The sequence below is a fragment of the Gracilinanus agilis genome, chromosome 1 (genome assembly GCF_016433145.1).
Source record: "Gracilinanus agilis isolate LMUSP501 chromosome 1, AgileGrace, whole genome shotgun sequence".
NCBI lineage: Eukaryota > Metazoa > Chordata > Mammalia > Didelphimorphia > Didelphidae > Gracilinanus > Gracilinanus agilis.
This window is the reverse complement of record NC_058130.1, coordinates 472938832-472965269: the sequence shown is the minus strand read 5'-3', so window position 1 is coordinate 472965269 and position 26438 is coordinate 472938832. Positions and strand designations below refer to the sequence as shown.

At 37.8% G+C, this 26438-nt stretch overlaps 1 protein-coding gene and 1 long non-coding RNA gene across 3 annotated transcripts in view; one reads left to right on the top strand and one right to left on the bottom strand.

Annotated features, from left to right (window-relative positions):
- CDH20 (cadherin 20) overlaps nt 1-4528 on the bottom strand; it is a 111756-nt gene extending 107228 nt beyond the window's left edge. Inside the window, exon 1 of the mRNA XM_044665640.1 lies at nt 3528-4528. The gene's annotated coding sequence lies outside the window, so the exon portion shown is untranslated. The remainder of the gene's footprint in view (nt 1-3527) is intronic.
- LOC123238200 overlaps nt 1-24401 on the top strand; it is a 125383-nt gene extending 100982 nt beyond the window's left edge. The window contains exons 3-4 of one of the 2 annotated variants that reach the window (XR_006505488.1): nt 14133-14345; nt 24271-24401. This is a non-coding gene — a long non-coding RNA (uncharacterized LOC123238200). Of the gene's footprint in view, nt 1-14132; nt 15113-24270 lie in introns of those variants that run through there. The other variant, XR_006505487.1, reaches the window with a different exon arrangement.
- The last annotated feature ends 2037 nt before the right edge of the window (nt 24402-26438 follow it).

Below are 26438 nucleotides of genomic sequence, written 5' to 3'. Positions count from 1 at the left end.
GAATGTAATGGACCTCTGTACCAGCAGCAATACAATGACCCAGGACAATTCTGAGGGATTTATGGTAAAGAAAGCTACCCACATTCAGAGGAAGGACTGCAGGAGAGGAAACATATAAGAAAAACAACTGCTTGAACGCATGGGTCGGGGTGGACATGATTGAGGGTGTGGACTCGAAACTACCACACCAATGCAACTACCAACACTTTGGAAATTGGTCTTGATCAAGGACACATGACAAAACTAGTGGAAATGCGCATCAGCCATGGGTGGGGGGGGTGCGGGGGGGTTGAAGGGGAAAGGTGGAGCATGAATCATGTAACCATTTTAAAAATGAATATTAATAAATGTAAAAAAAAGTTTGAAGTTCATGTCCTGCCCCTCCATTCAGAAAGGCAGAAGGTAGTGATGAAGTGGACTTCCAAGGTTGATAATATCTTTCAAGATGATGAGGTTATTCATTCTAATAATGCTGTTCCTGGGTCATGGTAGAAGAGTCAGAGAAATCCCATAGTAGGTCAGCCAGGTGAGAAATGGCTATCATTGAATTGGAGAACCCTAGGAAAGCTTAAGAGGTATCCAGTGATTGGAGATGGAAAATATACACCTAACAAAATCTCTCTCTAAAAAGAAACAGGAAGAAGAATTAAAGTTGTAAATCTCCTGTGAAGAGTCTTCATGAGTCTGAATGGTTTAGTAGCAAATGTTGTTGGTCTAATTTAATTTCTTTTTACAATTGTTGTAGGTCCAGGATAAGTGAGTATGAGTGACCCAACAAGGGTCTTTGACTTCTGCTCCATATGCTATATTTATCAGAAACCTAGTATCTAGACCATTTGTCAATAACAGTTAATAAATATTTTTCAGATGTTTATTATATGCTAAACATCAAATGGACATGACGGTTCCTGGAGAGTTCCAATCAGGAATTCCTTACCAATGGATTACTTTTAGTTTTAATTGAAATAACAAGTGGCACTTTATTCTTTGCAACTTTGATCAATATCAGCTGATGGAGAGAGAGAGAGTGTGCTCATTCATCCTATAGGTTATAACCAGGAGAGGTATTGGTGATAAATTTGGTCAGTCAGAGAAATGAGATTGCTTAACTGAAGAATGATTAAGGTTAAATAAAATAAAATTGAGTAAAGATAAATCTTGTTGTGAAAAAAAAAAACAACAGATTGCAGAAATGCAGGAGTTGAGGGTCATTATACACAAATAAGTTTTGATTATCATACACAAAGGTAATATTGGTACTACAATAATTTCATTTAAAAAAGGGAAATATAGCCCATGAGAGAAAAAATTAATAATAAAGTGGTTGTAGCCTTCAAGATGCAGAAGGAAATGTTTTTTTTCTTATCTTCAAAATGACAGAACCTTAATAGGTCATTGGGAGAGTAACCCAGGCCATTTAAGAATTGAAACAGAAAATGTCCAAGGAAGAAAGTTTAAAGGATGTAGAATTTTAAAGCCCAGAGAAAGAAAAAGGTCAGATTTCAATTTAATTATGATTTTAAGTCTATTCATATTTTCTACACAAGAGTAGCCAGTCTTCACCTTCATCAAGAAAGAAATTTAGAAATTTGAGAGAACTTACAGAATTTATAGCATGAGGGATTGACTAAAACAAGAAAACTTTTCTACTAGTGAGATCTTAAAAATTAGGAAATGGTAGAGGTTAGGGAATTTTCTTCTGTGGATATGTTTTACTCTCTCATTCTCTGTCTCTGTCTCTTTGTCTCTCTTTCTCTTTCTCCCTGTTGACATATATGCGTATTTTTAATTTTTAATTAATTATTTGTATATTTGTTTAATGTGAGGGACTAATGGAAGAGAATTTAATTAGAGACAGTTTAAGAAACTGACAAAATTACATTTCAAGGTTTTTTCTTTTATCCCTTTCAAACTTCCCACAACTTTACAAAATGTTAAAAGCAAAAAATCCTTTGTTCCAAATAGTTCATTAATTATGCTTGGAGCAAGGGTTCAAATGACAAAGTTCCAGTGAAAACAATTAACTGACCCTTCCTAAGATAAAATCCTTTTGTAATCATTCTGAGTTTAGTATTATGCTAGCTGTCTCCACAATAATTTGATGGAAAATTACTATGGGGAAAAACAATTTAGTATTTCTTTTTCTTGCGTACTGATTGATTTCTTTATAGAATTGGTGATAGTATTGACAAAACAAGTTATGCCAGACTTCTTTGTAGATTCCTGCCTTTTTTTTTATCATCTCATGTAAGATTTTTTTTCTATACTATCCAGTGTGAACTCTTTTGTGGCATCATTATGTGGCTTTTAAGTACCTTCTGGAATTCAGTACATTAGAGAAGTATGAATCATCATTCTTGTCTATATCATAAAAATGATTTGAGACTCCTAATTATGGAAATTCAGTCAAATCAATACTCAACACAATGCAATTTATTGTCATTTTCTTAGGAATATTGAATAAATCAGAGGATTACAGATTTAGATCTGGAAAGGACTTTAGAGGCCATCCAGTCCAACTCCTTTATCTTGTAGATGACAATATTCCTTATGTAGTAAAGATGGATTTTCAAAAACAAAGCAACAAAATAGCCTACCTCCTTTGTTTTGCCCCTTCTCCTATCCCTAAAGGTTTTCTGCTTCTGAGCTGAAAGGGCCACAAACATCTGAACAGGAACGCACGCATCTCATCTACACTATGGAAAGTTTTCTAGGGACTTCTTTTCAAAAAGTAGTAATACTAAGAGAAGGCTAAAATGAAAAAAGTTGTTAATTGGATATATATCATGGTAAATCAAGCTGATTCCAGTCCTAATAGCCAGTACTCCAGTGACGAGATTGTCTAATAACATTAATTAGGCTTCAAGAGAAAGATAAAAACTCTTTCCCCAACTTGTCTCAAAACAAGATATTCAGGCACAGATGCCATATTATATCAATCTGATTCTATTGTACATAATAAAGCATGCCCTATGATAAAATCCTGCGGGGAGATGTGTTCAATCAGAAGCCTTTGATATTATTTGAGTGAGAGGTACTTTGAATTTAAAACAAGCAGGGAGAAAAATCTAGCTCTCCTGCAATCAATCTTAATCCACTGTGGAAACCAGTAGGGCTCTTTACGAGCACCATCTACATCTACTTCCTAATGTAAGTGAGAGTTCAGCACGCGAAACTTGTGGATTGTCTTCAAAATCTAATGAACGGAAATTTGTTTTACTTAATAACCAAGTTCCAAATCGACTTTTCAATTACCAAGTTATCACAAATCAAGTCTAGATAAAGATTTTTCCCTTGGCAGGGGTTTTAATGGACACTAGTGATTACAATTAAAGGTAACCTAATAATAATTTAAAATAACTTTCTTGGGTGGCTTTTATCCACATCCCCCAAGAACCAAATGACACATTCATTCTCTATGAGCAGAAAAATAAAATCTCTTCTGTTACATTAACGTACCTTAAACATTCTATGAAGAAGTGAATTTTGGAGTATCACATTATATGAAAATTTTGTTTAAAACTTACCTTGCCCCTTCTTCCAGAGAGAATACTATTTTTGCTTTTCTCTGAACTTTGTTTCAAGAGTTCAGTTCATACTGATAGTTGCTGCAGTATTTCAGCAACAACTTATGTAGTATATTCTTAGCTTTGCGGTCCCCTTAAAAAAAGAAAAGAAAAGAAAATCAGCTCTGGGGAAGAAAAAAATAAGCTCCCATGGGTCCATTTCAGTCTTGTGACTTTGAGGGAAAAGGACAGTATTACAACTCAATCAGGGCTGCTGGAGGCAAAGGCTTTCCTTGCCCTCAGTCTGTCAGAGCCCAGGGATCTGAAAGAGTCCACTGGCCCGAGGAGAAGGTATACATAGCCAGCTACCAAGAAGATGCTGATGCAACCTAAAGCTTCTTGGGAAGGCAGGGAAAACAACAGGAGACAATTATGTTGAGATGATTAGGCACAAATGACGCATGGGTGGGAGGGTGAGGAGGCTGGAGCCATAGACAAGGGAGAGGGGATAGCAGATGCCCTCCTCCTCTCTCCCCCACCCCTTTCAAAAGAAGAGAGAGAAAATAAGGCACGGTGTCTCTGAGTAGTTGAGATCCTGGAGGGTATCTTAACAAAATCAGACTTCAGGGGACCTCATATGGCCTTGTGCAATGGACAGTTTGTGCCCAGAATACCTAGCGAGAGCTAAACTTCCTTGGACATGCTGGCATTATGGAGAGCTGAAAATATCTCACGGCAAATACTTAGCAGCTGCATGATATTTCAGAAACAGAAGACAAGGGGAAAGCTAACAGATTGCAAGTCCTTTTCATTTACTACTGCTTGTGCTTCTAGTGAGTGAATGTAGTATCTCAGCTGAGCTGCCCTTTCAAATTATTGTTAATTAAGTAATACTCCCTAAGAAATCTGTCATTACCAGCAGTCAGGACCTGGTTTGTTGAGTTTGCCGGAGGCAGTTAATACTGCAACAAATGGACTCCTAATTGCTGTAAGAAGTGATTTCATTGGGGACTGTGGTTCACTTTTCCCAGCAGTTTGATAGTATATTTTATTTCTTAAACTTCATCCCTTAGCTCCTCTATCAGGAGCAACACAGGGCCAGGGGGATCATTCTCTAATGATTCACCCATTGCATTCACCATTTTCATTAATGGAGAAACTGTAGTTATTAGTGCTTTTGAAAAAAAATCTAGTTTCATTATGACTAAAGAAAGGCTGCTAATAGCAGATTTTACAATTAACTTTATCCCACCCACCCCTCCTTTTCAATTTATCGCTTTTCCTTTGGGATCGTAAATTCTTCCTACAAAAAATTGTTCCTGGCATGTCACGGACAAGATTTTGACATTGTTACCCTCCTTGTCAATTGTCTTCACCCTAGAAGGGATTTTTCCAATTGCTAAAATAATTAACATTATTGTGTAGTTTAAAGGGTGGGGGAGGAGGATATTTTGGCTCAAGCAGGCACACAGTACCATGGCACAGACTTTACAATGACCTTATCTATAAACATTTTATCCCTCTGTTCCTAACAAAGAGTAAGGAAAAGTATTAAGGAAAAGGGAACTTTTCCACTGTGTTTTAAAAGCCTTCACATGTCAATTCTAAAAGAACTGCTACTTCAGCTTTTTTCTCAGATACTCTCTTTTTCATAATAATGTAATATATTTCTTTCACCTTTTGACTAGCACCTTGGTTTTTAATAAAGTTACACACTTGTTTCAGGAGAATTACACTTTAGAATGCACCTCAAAGGTATTTCATCCTAACCCTTTCATTTGGGTTGAATTAATGCACAGCCCTGCTTGGCTGAAGGAGATAGGAAGGGAGATGGGGGTTAGAGGAAGAGGAAGACTATACCCTAACCAGAGAATTGCAACTTCCTTCCATTTCACATTGCAGCCTTATCTCACGGGAACCTTTATCCATAATAAGGGCATAATTTGGTTGGATTGGACTAAAACTCATGAGATAATGTGTGTAGAATGGTTTTAAAAACTAAATCTTTTTTAAAATGGAGAGTATTCTTATCATGATCATAATGGCAATCTCCCACACAGTAAGTAGTAGGAATCCCCTCTCCTCCCCAAGTTCACATTTATGTTTTTTTTTTTTTAATCCTTCCATCTCTGTGGACACTCAATAGTCTCTCATTTGGCATTCCCCCCCCCCCCCAAGTCCTTGTCTCTCTTTTTTTCCCCATTAAGATGTGAATGGGCTGGTACCTCAACCAATATGTCTATAAATGCCTGAATAAACTTGGAGAAAGGCAGGAGCTCCCTTTGTTTGGTCCCTGGAGGGCTGCATGTCATTCCGCACCAGCTAGCAGTGGTCTCCCTCCCTCACAGTAGGAGCTTTCCGCTAATGGCCAGAACAAATTGAGCTCAAGCTTTTCAGTGCTTCTCCTTTTTCAGTAAGAAAACAGAGGGAAGTGGAGAACAAGCCCATTTCTGACTAGTGACAATACAGCGTAGAAATAGATTGGATACAGTCGGTATAGGAGTCATGTTGTAGACAGCAGTCATGGGATATGCTGTTTTCATAGATGGCTCTGTATGTCTCTGAAATTACCATAACTAACAAAGTCATGTTCTTTATACACAATTCTTCCCAATCAGTCATGAACAAGCTGTGTGTCTACAAGAGTGGGCAAGATTTAAAAAAAATTAAGTTTAAAATTAAAATTAAAAAAATTAATACCATAGGCAAAAACCCGGCAGAAGTGAGAATAAATAGTTACGTTTAGTCTTTTGCCCCATCCTAGTAGTCTTTGGATTCAGAAGAGCATCAGCATCTGTTTTTACTGGTTAGTAAGAAAAAAATGAGTTTCCACTGGAAAAGCTGACCAGAGAACAAAAGCTCATTTAAAAAATGCATATTAAATTTTCTGCATGAGCAAGTCCTTTTAAAAATGTCTGTGAATGCCTGACACTGCATCTCTCTATCTATATATCAACATATATTTGTATAGCTGCCTGCGGTTATAGATACACAGCCACACAGACGTGGATACATAGCTAGGCTGTACGTCTAGCTACCTGGATACACAGACATTTAGATAAGCATGTGCACACACACAAATCTGTTTTTACATGTATAGGTGCTTAGAAAGCGAGCTGGCTGCAGCTGGTGTGCTACATATCTAGATATGTAGTATCTGGATTTTGACAATACTCATGAACTCATTCTGAAAGATAGTTGCAGCTCTAGCTACATTTTATTTTTGCTCAGGACTTTTGGGAACCTGCATTTTTGACAATAGCCAAGTACCCTTTCCCTTTGCCTCTTTCCGCCCCGACAAAGTAGGTAATATCTATGCTCCCAGTGCTTTCCTTAAGAGAGGGCAGAAACAGTATTCTCAGCTCATGCTACTCTGCATCTGCTGCCCTGCCTAGTGTAGGTGCAAAGAACAAGATGCCTCCATGCCAGGTAGCTCCGGTGTCCTGTTCCCCATACCCCCTTTCTTGCCTCCTGTCATGAGTGGTCTCCCCTACCACCCCCTTGTAAACGCTTTGAGTTCAGGGATTGCTTTTGTTTAAAACCATTTTTTTAAAAAAATTAATTGTAACCCCAGTACTTAGCAAAGTTCCTGGCACTTCTTGTTGAGTTGTTTTCAGTCATGTCCAACTCTCTGGGACCCCTTTTGGGATTTTCTTGGCAAAAAGAGTAGAGTGGTTTGAAATTTTCTTCTCCAGTTTGTTTTACAGATCAAGAAACTGAGGCAGATAGAGTTGACTTGCAGTATCTGATGGTAAATATGAACCCAGGAAGACGTCTTTCTGACCTCAAGTTCCACATTCTATCCACTGAGCCATTTAGCCTCTCTGCCTGGCACTTAGTAGGTACTTAATGAATGTTTATTGGATTGAATTGGATTAGACTGGCAGCCAACACTCCAATGCTTGGTTTGCCAAAAGTTTTGCTTCAAATATCCCTTATCTCTCATCAGAGACTGTGCTGGGCCTGGGGCCTCCTTTCTCCCCCAACTCCATCCAATTCCCCATGGAGCCTTAATGTAGACTGCATATCCTACAGCGTGGCTAGGTAGAGAGAGAAGAATTAATGTTAAACAATGTTAAACTTGACAGCAAGCTCGGAAGATGGATCACAACTGCCTGAGCTGACAGACCACCTGTTTGTGTGACAGCCCAGTCTATATTTTAAAATACTGCTTTTTAAATATATAAACATTTGTAGTGAATGTTTTTAAACTTTCTTTCCACAAGGGTTAAGCTTTGCTCAGCTGCTTCCAAAGTGACTGAAGGCAGACAAGATAGTCAGTGGAGCCAACTGAATGGCCTTCCATCTGCCCTCTCTTTGCTTGGAAATAACCAAGCCAGGCCAACAGCTTCTGGTCTGTTCTGCATTTCCCGCCCACCCCCCCTCCTTCTGATCTGAAGGAGAAGCTGACATGAAACAAACACGGCATTTCCTTTTCAAAATTGGATTTTGAAATTGGCTTCATTTTTCCAGGAGCACAGCCCAATCACATTTCCTCCCCCAGCTCTGTGATTGTCATGAACAGTTTGTATAGAAAGCACGAAATCTGGAGTCAATTGTCGAGGAAAACTTTTGGGGGGAGAGAAGGGAGATGGAGGCGGGTGCAGGGAAAGAAGGGAAAGAATTTCTCATGGTCAGAGATGATAACAGTGGCGGGAGAGCACAGCAAATGAGGAAATAAATTAGAAATAAAGAAAAGTTTTGCTACTCTCTTATTTACCTCTTATCAAGGAAAGTAAGTATGGAATGGTAGAGGGTGCTTGTGAACAATTTGGTTATCATCTTCTCCAAGCTGTATTGAACATTAAACGGTAAGATGGGGTCATGGAATGCAGCTCATCCAGCAAAATAGAAGTGATGAATTACTACAAGATAGGCCCTCTGGGTAGGATGTAGGGCACACGGGTGACAATAAGGTAACTCATAGATCAATTCCTCTCTGTTGAATTGAAGAGGAAAGATCTTAGGCAGACCAATCAGAAGAAACAGAAAAATACAGTCCATTTTTTTTTCTGGCTGTGACTGTCCTAAGTGGAATGATTTAGTAAATTTTACTTCTACCCTTCTGAATTTATATAAAAAGGGATAATTTGATTTTTGAGGCTTGGAGTTAGTGCTTTGGAAAGAGAATCAGGCTCAGAGTTAGGGGACATGAGTTTGAATCCCAGTTTTGAACTACATTGACCCCACTTCCACCCCCATTCTTTACATCCTTAGCTCTTAGAAGTTTCTTTATATATGTATTTCTATTACCTAATAGATGCTATTTCCCCCTAATATAATGTAACCTATTTGAGGGCAAGGTCTGCTTAGGATCCTATAGATTCACAGGGCCTAATACCCAGTGGATGCTTAAATAAATGCTTATTGAATGAATGAGGGAAGCAATCAAGCAAGGAAGGAAGGAAGGAAGGAAAAAAGAAATAGCTATGTAACATTGGGTATCACTTCATCTCCCTAGGCCTTATTCTTTTTATCTGTAAAATGAGGAGGTTGGACTAGATGAACTCTATAAATCCTTGTAGCTCTCAAATCATCAGAGAGCCTATTTTTACAGATGAGAAAACTGAAACAAACAGGATTAAGCGACTTGCCCAGGGTCATAAAATATATCTGTTTACTAAATATCTGAACCTGATTTGAGTCCAGGACCAGGGCTCTATCCCCTGCCCCTAGGACAGTGATAGGCAAACTACAGCCTGTGGGCCAGATGAGGGGGGGGCCCTGAAATGTTCTATCTGGCCATGCCACATTATTCCTAATCTGAGGAATACAACGAGTAGGATACAATACAATGAAACTTAGAAAGAGTTGCCTTAGAAACAGACTGACAGAGGAACATTTCCTTTCCTTTTGCCCCCTCTTTAAAAAGTTTGCCCATCACTGCCCTAGGAGGTTCTGTAGTTCTTGAATATTTAGATTGACTCTTTTTATCCTTTGTAAACCATGCAGTAGGAATTTAACCTTCTGGCTCCTCAGTTTGCCATCTCTGCCATCCACAGGCATAATAAGAGGAAGGACATGCTACTATGAGACAGAACCATTCAATGTGGGGTGGAATTGTGGCCACTAGGTGAGACTTGGGCCAGGCAAGCTTCCTGTTGGTGGCTGCCAGAGCAGAAGGAAATGCCACGTGATTTGCTTTAAGGCTTTTCTTCAGAGTTAAATTCTCTGGCAGTAGAAAGAACTCCTAGCCTTGGCTTTTATGCGGTCAGTCTGATTTTCATCTTCTGGCTTTGGGGCAATATACAGGAAAACAAAATGAACAAATTTGCTTCCACTGCTTTAATGGGTGGGGAGGGTAGTGGATAGAGTGAAGGGGAGGTGAAGGGAGATGACTTTCCTTTTCTGACTTTCATCCCACTTGTCAGAGTTGCAGGGGAGATTTCCCCAAAGGCTATTGAATTAACAAGAGTAGCAATTGATGACTAATGGGCAATTGGAAACCTGGCAATGATGTGCTTTAAAGTCCATTTAGCTTATCCAAAAAAGCTTTCTATTTTGTTTTATTTTTAAATCCACTATTTACTGCTCATGTGTAGAAAGTGCCAGCTTCCCAAACAGGAGAGGAATGTAGAGGAAGTGAGGCCTTAAAATTCTCACCAATCGGGGTATGATATGGAGCACACTTGTCAGTGAAAAGGAATATAAAAAGGAAAGATGATAATAGGTAGAATAGGTGGTGAGCTATTCAAGCCAGCAGATACACAAGTGATAATACCATCACCAAGACTATAAGTAAACTCTCTTGTGGACTGCCCATAATCTTATGCTTTTGGAGACCTTCATTTTTCTTGATTTTATTCTGTCTCACTCACAACTTATTCCTTTGACCTCTGGCTACACACATCACTTAAAAAAAAACACCTTATTTTCTACCTCAGTAACAACTGGAAGACAGAAGGGCAAGGGCTAGCTAGGCAAAGGGGATTAAGTGACTTTTCCAGTCATACAGCTAGGAAATGTGTGAGGTCAAATTTGAACCCCAGACCTTCTGACTTCAGTCTTGGTGCATTAACCATGGTGCCACCTACTTGCCCCTACACACACATCACTTTTTAACATCGATGACTTCACTCTATGGACATCATTCATGAATCATACTTCAAATTACTCTGCTGTTGAATCCTTGGCTAAAACCTGCAAGGGATGTTATTTGGAAATGTTAACAGAGAATGATCTGGTTATAAAAGGGAAAGAATTTGGAAGATTGACAGAGTTGGTATCATTTAGTGTTAATCTTTGCTTTTTTGCTTTTCGATGTCCATTTTCAAATTGTTTTTAGTCTTCTCCCTACAAAATCCAAGGAATCTCCTCAATTACCTATTACTACTTACTCCACAGACATCTATCTAGAAAAGAAGAATTTATTCTTTAAGTGACCAGACCCAATGTTGCTAGACCTGTCTTATCCAATGACAAATCTGTGAAGAGCCATGTACAGAAGGTGAATGAACTGTAGTTGTTTAATATGTCATGGTTAATTTCAAAATGTGCTTTCAATTTGTGAACATGATTGTTTTCTTATCAGAAGGAGTAGGGAGGGTAGAGAGTGATATGTAGGAAAAAAGCTAAGGAAATTTGATGGCATGAATAGATAAAATTATAAGAAAGTATGCTTTTAATTATCAAACCTTTTAGTGTATAGACATAAACTTAAGAGACAACTTACTGAGTTTGATAGCTTCCTGGATTTTAACAACTAAATTTATAATAATTTAAATGTATCACATGATGTGGTCATTTGAGTTTCATCCAGATTTTGAAAGCAGAGTTCAATTGATTTGACTAAAGTCTTAAACTCAATCTCCAATTAAGGCTGGCTACATTCCTCTCACATTGTTTTATTTGATATGTATTTTATTACATACATACTATGTATAATTGCACTTCATGGGGAGATAAGAAAATTTAAAAAAAAGAATAACCCCTATTTGCAAGGAGATTCTAATATCTTAAGGAATGATTAGATATATAGAAAATAACTATCTTACTATTTTGTTGTTGTTAGTCATTCAACCATGTCTGGGGTTGTTACTCCATGGACTGTGGAAGGTATCATGGAAAGTAGATGGCATCTTGTCTATCTCCCAATGTCTGCTCAAGCTCACGTTCTTGGCTTCCATCATACTTCCTATTCATCTCATGATCTGCCATTCCCATTTTGTTTTGCCTTCAGTCTTTTCCAACATCAGGGTATTTTTCAACAAATCCTTCAGTTTAGAATATCACAAGCACACAGAGAAATTCAAGTAATTTTCTTTACAGTTTTTACAAATTTCTCTACAAAATGATGAGGAATTCTTTCTTCTTAGAAGAGAGATTGTTACTGGTTGAAGGGATTAAAGAAGGCTTCATGTAGGAGTTGACAGCGGCATTGGTCTTGAAGAATGGATTATTTTTCTTATGTCCAAACTGTGGTTTTGAGTGGTCTGGCTGACATCAGTTGGATTTTACACAGGGATTATTTTACACTTGGTTTCTGATTAGTGGGTGTGGTTTGTTCAGCTTCTTTCAGTATTAGGACAGCCAGCTTTTTCTTCTAGCCAGCCTATTAGTTAGGACATTTGAATCTATAATCATTTTGACAGGAAACTGTCAATTTCCCATAGCTTGCTATACTCTGGCTAATAGACACAGGCTGCCGGGGTTGAACAACATGGAGAATCAATGCTGCCAGAAAACAGATGGAAGGGGAGATTTTTGGAGAATTGCCTAACGGCTGCCCATTGTATACATGAGTGTTTTATGTGGGGGCATAGGGAGGAGGAGTAACTTGTGTGAGCTGTCCAGATAACATATTGGGCGGGTTTGGTTGAATTGGGGTGGAGGGAGAATAGGCAGGGAAAATCAGTTGCATGTTACGAAGAACATTTCAGATGGCCTCATCCTGTTTGTGGTCAGCCAGGAGAGACTGCCTCCCTAGAAAGATTCTTCTAGTATGGGCTTCTATGTCTGTCATGGTCTGATTCCAAGCTACCTTTCCAGCCTCATTGATGACCCTCTCTTTTGTTCTCTCCATGTTCTAGCGAAATGGGGCTCCTTACTCTTCAACAACCTCATCCTGCCCAATTTGGAGTGCTCTCCTTTCCATATGTTACCTTCATTCTTGAAATCTTCTCCCTCATCTTTGCTATCTCAGACAGCAGTCTTCACAATATCTTCCAAGCCCAGGGACATGATCCTTTCTACTTTCCAGAAGGAAGGGATTTATCCTTCTTTGAAACTCTCTCACCTCTCTTTCATGCACATAATAATTTTCTAATTCATAGAACATTTTCTTATCTACATATATAATCTCTCTATTAGACTGTAAGCCTTTTATAGGGCAAGAGCCAAGTAATTTTTCATCCTTTAGTCTTAAAAGCATGGTGCCTAGCATATAATGGACAAGTAATAGGTATCAAACTAATGAATACTGAATTATTTTATAAATTGTGAGCAGATGATCATGCAACAAATTTGGAAGGCTCAGAATATATGAACAGAATTCTGAGATGTAATAAAATAAACCCTATAGCAAAGTTAATTGGATGTATAATGGTATGCATAATTATTATATACTACATGATGATAAGGAATAAATAATAAGTAGCTCATAATTCCTACAATTAATAATAATTATCCACAGTTAAAGTTGAATGTCTAGGGTCAACTGAGAAGGAGGAGGAAGAAATTGGGTAAAAGATGCTTCTCTAATGGTATAACAGCAAAAACAACCAGACTTTGGGGTCTTTGAGTCATATTTGCTTTAGTCTAAGATTAAAGTAGATTCTCATTATTGTGACTCCTTTTGTTGATCATCAAAGATGCCTCAGAAAAACTTGGACCTAAGGACTGAGGAATAAGTAGAAACAGAGTAGACAGGCAATGTGTTATAGGAAAAAGACCCCTGTTAAAATTTTGGCCCTATTTATAGTCATTTAACCTTCTCTCAGCCTCAATTTCTTTAACTGTAAAATAAGGATGAAAATAGCACCTAACTTTCAGAGTTATTGTGAGGATTAGAGGAGATAATGTATGTAAAGTACTCCACAAATCTTCGAATGACATATAAATTCTATTTTCATGATATGATGGTAATTATCATTGCCATTGATTGTGTGGCCTTGAGTAAGTCACTTAACATTCCTTGACCTCACTTTCTTTATTTGTAAAGTAACAAAGTTGGACTAGATGATCCTGCTTTATGCAGATGATTCTATGATTCTATGGAGCCCCTCTGCTCTTAGGTATTTTTCATCTGTAGAAGGAAGGCATTGATCTGATTATTTTTAAGGTTTTCTCTAGCTATGGAGCACGAATTCTTAACCTTTTTCATGTCATGGGCATCTTTGGCAGCCTGGTAGATCCCTTCTCAGAATAATATTTCTAAATGTTTAAAATGAAATGGGATTTATATTTTAATACATTGTTCTATTAAATATTTGTTACATTAAAATATAGTTATTCAAATATTATTTTAAAAGCTCATGGCTTTCAGGTAAAGAAAACCTCCAGTCCAGAACTTACGCTAAAAAGATGGGGAAAGAGGATCTCTCTATTGCACATGGGAAGATTTTAGTGGGGGATTTCCAGCTAGGGATGCTGGAAACTATATGTAAACTCTCCTCTCTTTCTTCTTAGAAGACCTCTTACAGTCTATAAATAGATTGAAGAGTTGGCTACAGTGGGAGACTTAGAGCAACCAAAGGATGGGAGGAAGGCTCTGGGCACCTCCAGGGCAGAAGGTGAAGAAGCTGCTAAGGAGAAGAGGAACCAAATAAGACAAGCAAGAAGGATGAATAAAGGATGCTGGGAAAAAGAGATGCTGAAAACAGAGGTCTAAGGCTGCTTGAGGTAAATAGGAAGCATGTTATTTTGTTATGAGGGTAGACACACACAGACTGCTCAGGAGAAACAAGATCTGCTCATCTCAGGGGGCTGAGACCTTGGGGGCTTCCTTTCTCATGGTGAAGCAGCTCTGACCTATATGAAACAGAATGACTGACTCCAGGCAGGCTTCCAAGATACACACCTTTCTGCTACTTTGTGTATCCATTGAACTTCTCATAACTTTGATTATTGGCTAAATGGGGTTGAATCTCAATGAAGTCATTATTGGCAGGCCTCACACATACTTGTCTCTCTTTAACCTTCCCCAAATAGTTTTTTGGCACATGAGCCCTTTATTGCTTCATCTTTAAATTCCTTGTGAAGGCAATTAAGAAGGATCTGTAATTTTGCTAAATTGGTAGCATTATTCTGTCCATACCAGAATTCTAAAAATAAAAATTACATCTAGTCATAGAGAAAAAAATCCCTAAGCACACTTCATTATTTGTTAATTGGATTTAATGGCTATTTTTACTTGATTTGAGATTATAGGTCCAGAGCTAAAACGAACCTTTGAGGCCATCTAATTGAGTCCCTTTATTTTGTAGATTAGGAAACTGAGGGTCACTGAGGTTGAATCATTTTTCCAAGGCCAAACAATTAGTATTAGAGACAGAATTTGAACCCAGGTCTCATGACTCTAAAGTCATTGTTTTTTTCCCCACTGTCCTCTGCTTCTTCCTCCAACAAATGAGATGGCACATGTATTTATTAACATATATATAATTATACAAATCTTAAAGCATCATACATGTATATGTTTGATATAAAGATAAGTCCCATGTTCCAATTCATATGCCTTTATTTTCCTTTTAATTATAAAATACATTTCATATATTTATATAATTCTATATAATTTTATATTTATATATAAATTTAGAGTTTATATATGGATATACATTTATAATTAAAAGTAAATATATTTCATATATTTAAAAATAAAAGATCATATACTAAAAGTCTCTAAAATGAGTCTCTAAAATTTCTTTTCCAATCAGCCATAGGATAAAGTAATCCCAGGTTGTTCACTTGCTCATGTACTTTGTGACTTTGTGATTGCCTGTCCTTTACTTGTCATTAGCACAAAGACCTAAAGTATAATAGTTTAAAGTCCTAAAAGCAGCCAGACAATAGCTAATGAAAGTTGTGGTTTTATACTGGATTCTTGCATACATTGCTGCTATCTTGTAACATAAAAGGTCTCTCACTTAACTTGCTCAATTGAATGATACTCTTATAGAATCCTACTGCATGTAATTATTGTTGTTTTTATTTAGTTGTTTTAGTCATTGTTTNATATTTATATATAAATTTAGAGTTTATATGTGGATGTACATTTATAATTAAAAGTAAATATATTTCATATATTTAAAAATAAAAGATCATATACTAAAAGTCTCTAAAATGAGTCTCTAAAATTTCTTTTCCAATCAGCCATAGGATAAAGTAATCCCAGGTTGTTCACTTGCTCATGTACTTTGTGACTTTGTGATTGCCTGTCCTTTACTTGTCATTAGCACAAAGACCTAAAGTATAATAGTTTAAAGTCCTAAAAGCAGCCAGACAATAGCTAATGAAAGTTGTGGTTTTATACTGGATTCTTGCATACATTGCTGCTATCTTGTAACATAAAAGGTCTCTCACTTAACTTGCTCAATTGAATGATACTCTTATAGAATCCTACTGCATGTAATTATTGTTGTTTTTATTTAGTTGTTTTAGTCATTGTTTGAATCTCAGTGACCCTATTTGGGGTTTTCTTGGCAAAGACACTGGAGGGGTTTGCCACTTCCTTCTCTTAGCTCATTTTCACACACGAGGAACTAAGATAACTAGGGTTGAGTGACCCATCCACGATTACACAGCTAGTGTCTGAAATCAGATTTGAACTCAGGTCTTCCTGATTGCAGATTGAGTGCATTATCTATTGCACTACCTACCTGCCTCCTATTGCACAGAAACTATTGGTTACTGACTTAGGTAAAATTACAGAAAATGGTCATAAATATTGGATGCTATGCCAGGGAGTTTAGTTATCAACGGTTTGAAAAGAGTTTATTTTCGGATATTTCCATGGAATGGACCTCAAAGAAATTGAGTTATGGCTATTGTGCTTTTTTTTCCCTCAAAATTTTCTTGAATTAAAAAATACTTTTCAAAATAATTTTTGGATGTCTTTTTTATGTTTCCATCTTTTATCAGAAAGAAAAAAGAACCTTCACTCTTACCCCTTCTTCAGACTATATCCTCTCTTGTAACTAAATAAATGAATTGCAGAAAAAATACTTCATACTTTTATCCTCTTATAAGAGCTAGTTAAACAAATTATGTCTTTGATCTGATCATTCATTAAGAATATTGTCTGCATGTTATGGATCCATAATTTTAGTTCACATGTATGTAGAGATTTAAAGCTTAAAGAAAACATTGTGAGGCAGGCAATGTTATTACTCCCAGTTAATAGACAAGGAAACTATTGCTCCGATTTAGTGGGATGACTTGTCCTGAGTGACATAGCTAGTAAGTTGCAGAACTGGAATTCACACACATCTTCTGCCTGCAAGACCAATACTCTTTCTCTGACACCACTGCCTTTGTTCTTTCAACTGTAATACGTATAGACTGTAAAAGTTTAAAAGCAGATTTGTGTATGCATGTTAGGGAGAGCCTTTGCTGGAAGCCATAGACATTCTGAATGGAATGCAGGGGGTAGGGAGGAGAGTGCTGGGCAACAGACAGGCTGCTGAGCTGTGAGGGGGTCAGAGCAGAAGTGTAATCTGCAGTCCCTTTTTGACCTGGGATCTTGGAGAGTGGTGAAGGTTGAAAAGGCTGAAGATATAATCCTGCAAGGCAACTTTGAGTAGGGAAGTGGCCTGTGACCTGGTGGACAGTTTGCAGACATCACTCCCTACCTGGTTACTTTGGATCATTGACTGTGGAGGAGTTGGTTCCAGGTAACCTGATAACATCTCTGGAACAGTTGTGAGACCCCAAATCCAAGCCCTCTTCCTCAGGTCCTTAGCCAAGATGTCAAAACCTGGCAGAAGCCGGTTGGCTAAGGAACTTACCCCTTTTGACTCCAGTCCTGGGTAGTTAGTCATAGCTTCACCTAACCCCCTTTCTAATCCCCTCATATTATAATTAAACTGTTTCCCTGTGTGTTTTCTAGTACTTTAAAGTCCTCTCTGTGTGTATTTAATACTCTGAAGTTATTCCAGGCTGGGTGGGGCAGGGTGACAGTTAGTGCTTTTAAACTTTTACAGCCTATACCTATTACACTATGAGGCTTAAAGGAATAAATTTTGAGGAAAAAAAATCAAACTAAAGATAACCTAAATGTCAAAATAGTTGTAGAATAATTAAATAATGGAGTATATCAACACAGTGGAATGCTACTACAATGCAATAAAAATAGTTAATATGAGGACTATCATATAAATAAATAGGTGAAGATTTACAGGAAATTATGTGAAGTATGTCTCTTTAATTTTTAAACATGATGTTATTAACTTGATTTTCTGTCCATTTTGATTAGTTTGTTAGTGATGGAAAATTTGTTTTTGGTCTGCCAAATGAGAAATGTCTCAATGGAATTCTAAATTTAGATATCGCCCTGCCATGAATTTCCTTTTCTACAAAAAAGGAAATCAGATCCAATAACAGTGCATGAGAAATTGTCACATTAAAATAGTTCCCCCAATAAATGTCAGCAGTCACAGGAAAGAACTAACAAGTATAGCTCTCTCTTATGTCACTTTCTTTCCTAGTTTCTTTTTCTGGATGCCTAACTATAATTTAAATTAGTTGCAGTGTTTTACTGTCAGTTAACACTAGTGAACCATTTTCTCTGATGAGAGGAAGGATTAGAGTTGGTAGATGAGTGGGAGAAGGATGTTAATCAGGGAAGACTTTGTTTGTATGTGTGTGTGATAGAATTTAGAGTAGTAAAAAACCTTAGAAATAATTTTGTCTAGCGTTCCCATTTTATAGATAAATAAACTGAGATGTAGAGTTGAAGGGACCTGCCTAAAGTCACACAATTTATAAATGTAGGATTTGAACCCAGGTTTTCAGACTGCTTCTCACTGTCATATTTCTTTTAAAAATATTTAATTTTTCTCTAATTACGTGCAAAAATATTATTTTTGCTCCGTATTCTTTTAATCCTTCCCATTTTCCCTCTTTTACTCTCTCATACCCCTCATTCCTCCCTGAAATGGTAAGCAATCTGATATAGATTTTACATGTATAATCATGTAAAACATTTTTCTGTATTAGTCATTTTGTGGAAGATATTTCAAAAAGAAAAGAAAAAAGAGGAAAGAAAGTGAAAGATATGTTTTGGTCTGCATTCAGAGTAAATCACTTCTTCCTTTGAAGGTAGGTGAATTTTGCCATACTTCTTAGAGAGCACACTCTCTCATCTTAAGAACACAACAAATTTATAGGAGTGTTTAGGGGTAATTGCTTTACCCATAGTATAAAGAACTCTGACTCCAAATCTAAGAGTCTTTCTTCTGTATTATTGTACACTTCAATTGTCATAGTTTCCTTTTGGGAGAATCATCTCAGTCTGCTGCAAGTGGCCATTCTATATTCTACTTCTAAATCCATGGCCAAGTTCCATTTCTGTCCAGTGTCTGCTAAGCTTCTATTATGGCACAACTGTGACAAAGCAGTACAATCTGCCCTTTTCTCCTTTCTCCACATCTCCCCCTTTCATAGTCAATGTCCTTCCCAACCTAGGCTCTTCCTACCTTTCCAGGCTTCTTATATTTTATTTCTTACAAGTAAGTTTCCTGTAAATGATGCCTAGAATACTCTTCCTCTGCATTTCCACCTTTTCCTGATTTCCTTCAAGTCTCAGTTTAAATCCTTCCATCTATAGGAAGTCTTTCCTGATTCACCTTAATGCAAGTGTCTGAAAGTATCTCCAATTTTTCTGTTGTATATCTCATTTATATGAGTATTTGCATGTTGTCACTCCCATTAGACTGTCGGAATAAACTACTAATTGATTGTCACCTTTGAGGCTCATAAAAATATCTATGTATGGAGAGAGGGAGGGAGGGAGGGAGGGAGAGAGAGAGAGAGAGGAGAATTAGACTTTACTGTCTGATTTAAGAGAGAAAATATAACAGAAGGAGCAGCTACTTTGAATCTGTGGTCCTTTATAAGAAAGGAACAATGTGTTAGAGGAGAAAGATGATTGGATTCAGAATCAGAAAACTGAAAACTCAAATCTAAGTTTCATTTCTACATGTACTAACTAACTGATAGGAAACAAAGTCATTCAGTTTGTGACTATTTCCTTTTCTGTAAAATGAAGATGGGACATGAGTGGCTACAGTGGTTAGAGTCGGGAAGGTCTGAGCTCAAAATCTGGTCTCTGACAGTTATGAGTTTGTGGCCTTGAGCAAGAAATATCATCTCTCTGAGTCTTAGCCAAAGACTGTAATGGCTCCCAAATCCTATTTCAGTGTAGAGTTGCCTATATGGTTGGAGAGTTCCTGCAAAATGGCAGGAAACAGGAAGATAGGGAGAAGGGTGCTAAAAATAATACCTCTACTACCTTTATCAGAGAGTTGTTGAGAGGGAAGTGCTTGGTAAACTCTAAAACATGACTTGAAATGGAGCTACTTTTAATGATCCTCTCAGAACCTTGGAGACCACCACAGGTTGTAGAAGTTCATTCATGTTTACTTAGCACTAAGGTAAGTATTACCAAGAATCACATCATATCTAGGCATTTTTAATTCAATGTTCCAAATGCTTTAAATACAAAGATTATGATACTATTACTCCAAACTATTATATCCACAGCTACATTTAAAACTGATGGATATAATTTGGCATTTAGGAGCTATCATGGTATAATTAGGCAAAAATATTGAAATAAATTTCATAAAATGTTGGAAATCATAAGCTCTTTAGAAGTGGATCTCTGCTTCCTAGGTAAATAGAAAAGAATTCAGACTGCAGTCATTGCAGAAGATAATAAAGGCAATCAAGGAGAACCAGCTCTACCTTGCCTTGGAGGAGTTTTAAAGCAACCACTTTACCCAATTAACATAAAATACACTTGAATTCTAAAGATTTACTCTGTCATCACCTTCACACTGAGGCAAACACAAATCCTGGGCTGGTTTACTTTCCTTAATTCATAGGGAATTGCAGGACCAAATTCTGTAGCTCTTCAGAGTCTGTGAGCAATCTGCCTTCAAGTTAAATTATTGGATTATGGACCCTACAGGCTTTGTGAGATCCTGCAGGAAATCATAGGTAATCTCTGATAAGACAAACTCCTTGTGCTTGCCCAGCCCTGCAGGGATGCTTTCTGTTGATTTATGTGAAGCTAAAGAAATGACTGTGTACAGTTTTTCCTTTCCATCTCTTACATATGTGTCCAAACCCAGCTGCATAGTCCTAAGAAGGGGGAATGGCTGTACTGTACAGCTGGCATCCCAACCCATTTTCCAAGTGACCTTTACCACAGCAGCTTCCTTCTATTATTTTGTGATATTGTCTTGTAGGGGTGAAGACCCTTCCCTTTTTTTCAAGGTCATTGACTCCAAAGGAGGATGGGAAATAACAAATTAAGTAAAAAATTTAATTACATTTCTTTTGGATATTTTACTTTGGAGAGAGAAATGTACCATGGCCCACTGATATAATCTTGGTTTCGAGAAAGAAAGCATAAATCTCTTTTTAGGAAATGAAACATGTGATAGAAACTACCTACTAATCCTATATTATGCTCAGTTGAAAGAGGGAAAATAGAGAGTAGAGAGAGAGACAAATGAAGAAGAGATGCAAGTGAAAAGAAAGAAAGAGTGGTAGATAAGGAGAGAGATAAGAAGAAAGACAATGATAGAAGGGCACAGCCAAAGATAGAGATGATATAATTCTGGAGAAAACTGTAGTATTTGATACAACAAAGGAATAATAAATCCAACAAATAACAACACAAAAAATCCCCCAACTTTTAAGCAGTTAATGTTTATAAATCACCCTACTGGGAAATAAGATGGATAAAATATTTAATTAAGACCAAATTCTGGCTTTCAGGGCTTTCAGTTTACAAATAAACCTTTTGTTATTTACAAATTACTTTTAAGAAGTTTCAAAATAGTCTATTATAGCTAGGAGTTTGAAAGTTCATAGCCTCAATTCTCCTGATTTCACTGAATAACAAATCAAGGATAAGTAAGTTGCTCAAGGATAAAGTGGAAGCTTCAGAGGTGTTATATGAATTTAAGATCACTGATTCATCCAACCATCCATCCATCCATCCATCCATCCATCCATCCATCCATCCATCCATCTATCGAATAAATGTTAAATATTAACTACAGACAAATTTGATAGCACATTGAGAGCCTATCTTGAAGGTAGGTATATCTGGGGTTCTCATAATTTCAGTGCCCCAGGCAACTTTCTAATATTTTTAAGTTATATGGAAGTTGTTCATGGAGAAGAAAAGAATGTCCATTGATAGAGGGAGCTTCTTCTTTGAGAGTTGTTATTCAGTTGTTCAGTCATGTCTGACTCTTCCTGACACAAAGCCCTTCTACCCTCCACTATCTTCTGAAGTCTGTCCAAGTTCGTGTTTGTTGTTTCCGTGGCACTATCGATCCATCTCATTTTCTGCTGACCCCTTCTCCTTTTGCATTCAATCTTTCTGAACATAAGGGTCTTTTCCAACTCCTGTGTTCTCATTATGTGGCCAAAATCTTTGAGCTTCAGCTTTGGCATTTGACCTTCCAGTGGGAAATTCTGATGAAATCTCTGGTCCCTTTCTATTCCTACTCACATATGATGCACTATGCTAGATACCAAGGGGAGAAATCCTACGGAGAAGGGGTTACTATGACCCCCACCAAATTTTTTATACAATCAATTAAAATTTATTATTATTATTATGAAGGAAAATAAATAAATGAAAAGTATGTCTAAATGTTCCTTTCATTAAATTTCTAGAGATAGAGAATGCTAATAAGTGGGAAGATCAGAAAAAGCTGTAGGAGGTATTATCTTCCATTGCATATAAAAATATTTTTTAACGTTTATTAATATTCATTTTTAACATGGTTACATGATTCATGCTCCTCCTTTCCCCTTCACCCCCCGCACTCCCCCCACCCATGGCCCATGTGCATTTCCACTAGTTTTGTTATGTGTCCTTGATCAAGACCTATTTCCAAATTGTTGGTAGTTGCATTGGTGTGGTAGTTTCAAGTCCACACCCTCAATCATGTCCACCCCGACCCATGTGTTCAAGCAGTTGTTTTTCTTATATGTTTCCTCTCCTGCAGTCCTTCCTCTGAATGTGGGTAGCGTCTTTACCATAAATCCCTCTAAAAATATTTTTTGTTATATTAAAATACCCAGGGCAGCTGGGTAGCTCAGTGGAGTGAGAGTCAGGCCTGGAGACAGGAGGTCCTAGGTTCAAACCTGGCCTCAGCCACTTCCCAGCTGTGTGACCCTGGGCAAGTCACTTGACCCCCATTGCCCACCCTTACCAATCTTCCACCTATGAGACAATACACTGAAGTACAAGGGTTAAAAAAATACCCAGTTTATTCCCTCCTTCCTTCTCTTCCCCCCATCAGGGAAGGCATAATTTGAAAATAAAATCTGTATGTATAAAACTAAGTCTTGCTTTATCAGTTCTTTCTCTGGAAGTAGATGTACACGTCATTCTTCAGACACTTTGTTGCTTATGTTCTTTTGGTTCTGCTCTTCTTGCTCTTCATGATTTCATGTAGGTCCTTTCCATATTTTTCTCCCAAAATTAACCTATTCACCTTTTCACCCTGTCAACCACTGGACAGGCAAGCTTATCCAGCTGAAGTAAACAATACTTTCCCTTTTCTTTGGATCCCTACAGATTATTATAGTGCTTATTTATTGTTTATTTATTATCTATTCATTCATTCACTAGGAATATAAAGAAAAAATTGCTTGGTTTCTGTATCCTAGAGCTTATTTTTACTTGAGAGAAAGAGGTACAAAGTGTGCTAGGAAAACTTAAGGAAAGAAACTTTCACAGAAGATAGGGCCATTGAGGTAATCTTTGAAGGGAAAAAAAATTCTTTTTTTTAAACCCTTATCTTCCATCTTGGAGTCAATACTGTGTATTGGCTCCAAGGCAGAAGAGTGGTGAGGGCTAGGCAATTGGGGTTAAGTGACTTGCCCAGGGTCACACTGCTGGGAAGTTTCAGAAAAACCATTGAAAAACTAAGAGAATAAGCTTTTATATAAAATCTACACATAGGCACTATGCTTTACAAATATCATCTTGTTTGATCCTCACAATAACCCTATGAGGTAGGTGCTGTTATAATCTCCATTTTATATTTGAGGGAACTGAGGCAAATAGAGGACAAGTCACTTTCCTAGGATCACACAGTTAGGAAATGAATGAGGCTGGATTTTAGTTCAAAATTTTCTGATTCTATGCCAAGGGCTCTATCCACTGGGCATTGAGCTGTCTGGGCAGCTATGATGATGAGGGTATATCATAGGGGCACAGGCACAAATGCCACCCCTCCCCAATAGATGAGAATCATGTTAGGAGAGTGTGTGAAGGCTCCCTCTTCAGTCATACCCTCAGATGCTCACCTCTCAGAATACCAAGCTACCATGAGTAGGCTGGAAGACCCAAAGCAAGCAACTACCCACCATTTACAATTTCTAGAATCACTATCTGTTGCCCCTGGAGAAAAAATGGTTTCTGTCTTCTGACCTTGATAAGACAAGGTATATAGAAGGATCCTTCCAACTGGTCAGTGCTTGAACCCAGATCCAGGAACTCTTTCATTGTATTCCTAGGACTCTTCAATCCCTAAGAATTACTAATAGATGCTACGCTTCACTTTGCTTTCAGCCTGTTCCCTTATGGGCTTTTCTTCACACCAGTATCTGAGCCTAAACCCCAGAAGCTGCCTTAGGAAAACCGGGTGGTGCTCTCTTATGAGCTACATCTACTTCTCAAGATTCATCCTGGGAAAAGTGGAAAGAAAAGACCAAAGGTGAGGTTTTTGATGAGCCAGCAGCAGGGGCATTTTGACTTCCACCCATTACTAGACCTGGGATTAAGACAGCCTCCTAACTGTCTCCCATCCTCATAGACACAGCATAAGCAGCAAAAGAATAATTAGCCCAGTGGCTGCCCTTCAGCCACACCTGAAGTGAATATTTCTGATCTCCCAGAGAGTTTCAGAAGCAAACCATGGTGCTATGCTGTTCCTCAGAAGGAAGGATGGAAGAGATGCTGTGGCAAGCATATCAGTAGCAGGATTTGAATGAAGTGCTTTCTCACTTCATGACCAGTCTTCTATCCACTGCAGCACCTAGCTGCCTCGAATTACCCTATAAAGTTCTATGGGATGCCATTGTGGATAGAGGGTCGAACTTGGATTTGAGGAGGTAAATTTAAATCCTGCTTTTGACAGTTGAGCAAAATCATAGATCTTTGATATATCGACAATGTACAGTGCGGTGTCTTCTAAGATCACGTCTATGATTCCTCTAGTTACATTTTAGTAATAAGAGATATTATTAATTTTTTGGAAATAGGTGTGAGTGGCTTTTTCTTGGCATGATGCATGCTGAGCTAGAGATTCCACACAGATAAATAAAGGGAACATTCCAGCCAATGAGGATAGGAGTTAAATAAGTCTAGAATGGAGGAGGAGAGAGGGAAGGAAGACAGCCTTTACACAGCTGGGCTTAACACCTGCACATGTTTATGAAACCACTGGGTACAAATTAAATCTCTGCTTTTGTCTAACTCCATTTCTTGCCTATTCTCCCAACTCTGCAGCACAGAAGCCAGACCTTATCTTTTGTATTTTTCAGGACTAGTTTACAAGTTTTTGTTTGTTCCTGCTTTTGCCTCTGTTTCCCCCTCCAACCTCGAGGCTCTTTCTAGCCTGTTGACTAATTTGCCTGGTCTCTAATTTCGCCTTATCAAACCATAATTTTTACCTCTATCAGTGTAAGCACAGAAGTCATAATGGACTCAATATAGGCACTGGTAACACTAGTGGATTATTTAGGACACCCACTTGTTTCTATGACATTCCACTAGCCAGGCAGTGTAATGATAATTCTGGACCTCCTTTTTGGCACTATGGGGAAATATAGTAGTTTTTACTATATTGAAATATAGTAGTTTTGACTTGCACTCCAATTTAAGCTTCTTTGCAAGTAGGTTTGTAAGCAGGTGCAAAAATTACCTCATTCTCTCCCTCTTCTGTCCTCTGGCTCAAACTTAGGGCCAAATATTGGTGTATGCATACCTACAGATAAAAAAGAGAATGGAAGCATGCCAAGATGTGTATTTCTTTAAAGCTCACCCATGTTTAGAGACCTTTTTCATTGTTATACCAAATATAAATGACTACACCTCTTGCATTACCAAGGACCACCAGTGTCTCCAAATTCATCTTTTCAATGGGTCTTAGCTAGTGGGAAGGGTATATGGGACATTCATGGAGGACTAGTACTGTGATGTAAGTGTGTGCTGAGCCCTATTCAGGGTTCTATTCCTCTTTTGGTGTCCAGAGCTCTCATTTGTGACTCCAAGAAGCCGTAGCTTATGCAGCAGCCATATACTGGTAAAATTGTCTCAGCAGATGGAATAAACCAGGTAGAGAATAACTGACAGGCCCTAAAGCCATTAGCTGGTTAGGGAGATGTATACTCCAAGCATGTGAAGACTTCCTCTCCTGGTGGATTGGATGGATGAGAATTATTTGTATAATAGGCTATGAAGGTGGCTGAAGCAGGCACTATAAAGGGCTTAAAGCTTGGTCAGACATTAAAGATGTCAAGATCATTCACTACATCCTGGTCCAATGGCAATCATCTTGTCTTTTGTCTTGCCACTTGACTTGGATGACTCTGGAAGAGAGAGTGAGGCTGATGACTTTGTGCAACTCTGCCTCACTTAAATCCAATTCAGACAGAAGTCAAGACATCACCCAATGATGTCATTGGTTCTCTTCAAAAATAAAAGATGAGCAACAGCTAGTGGGAAAATAATGTTGT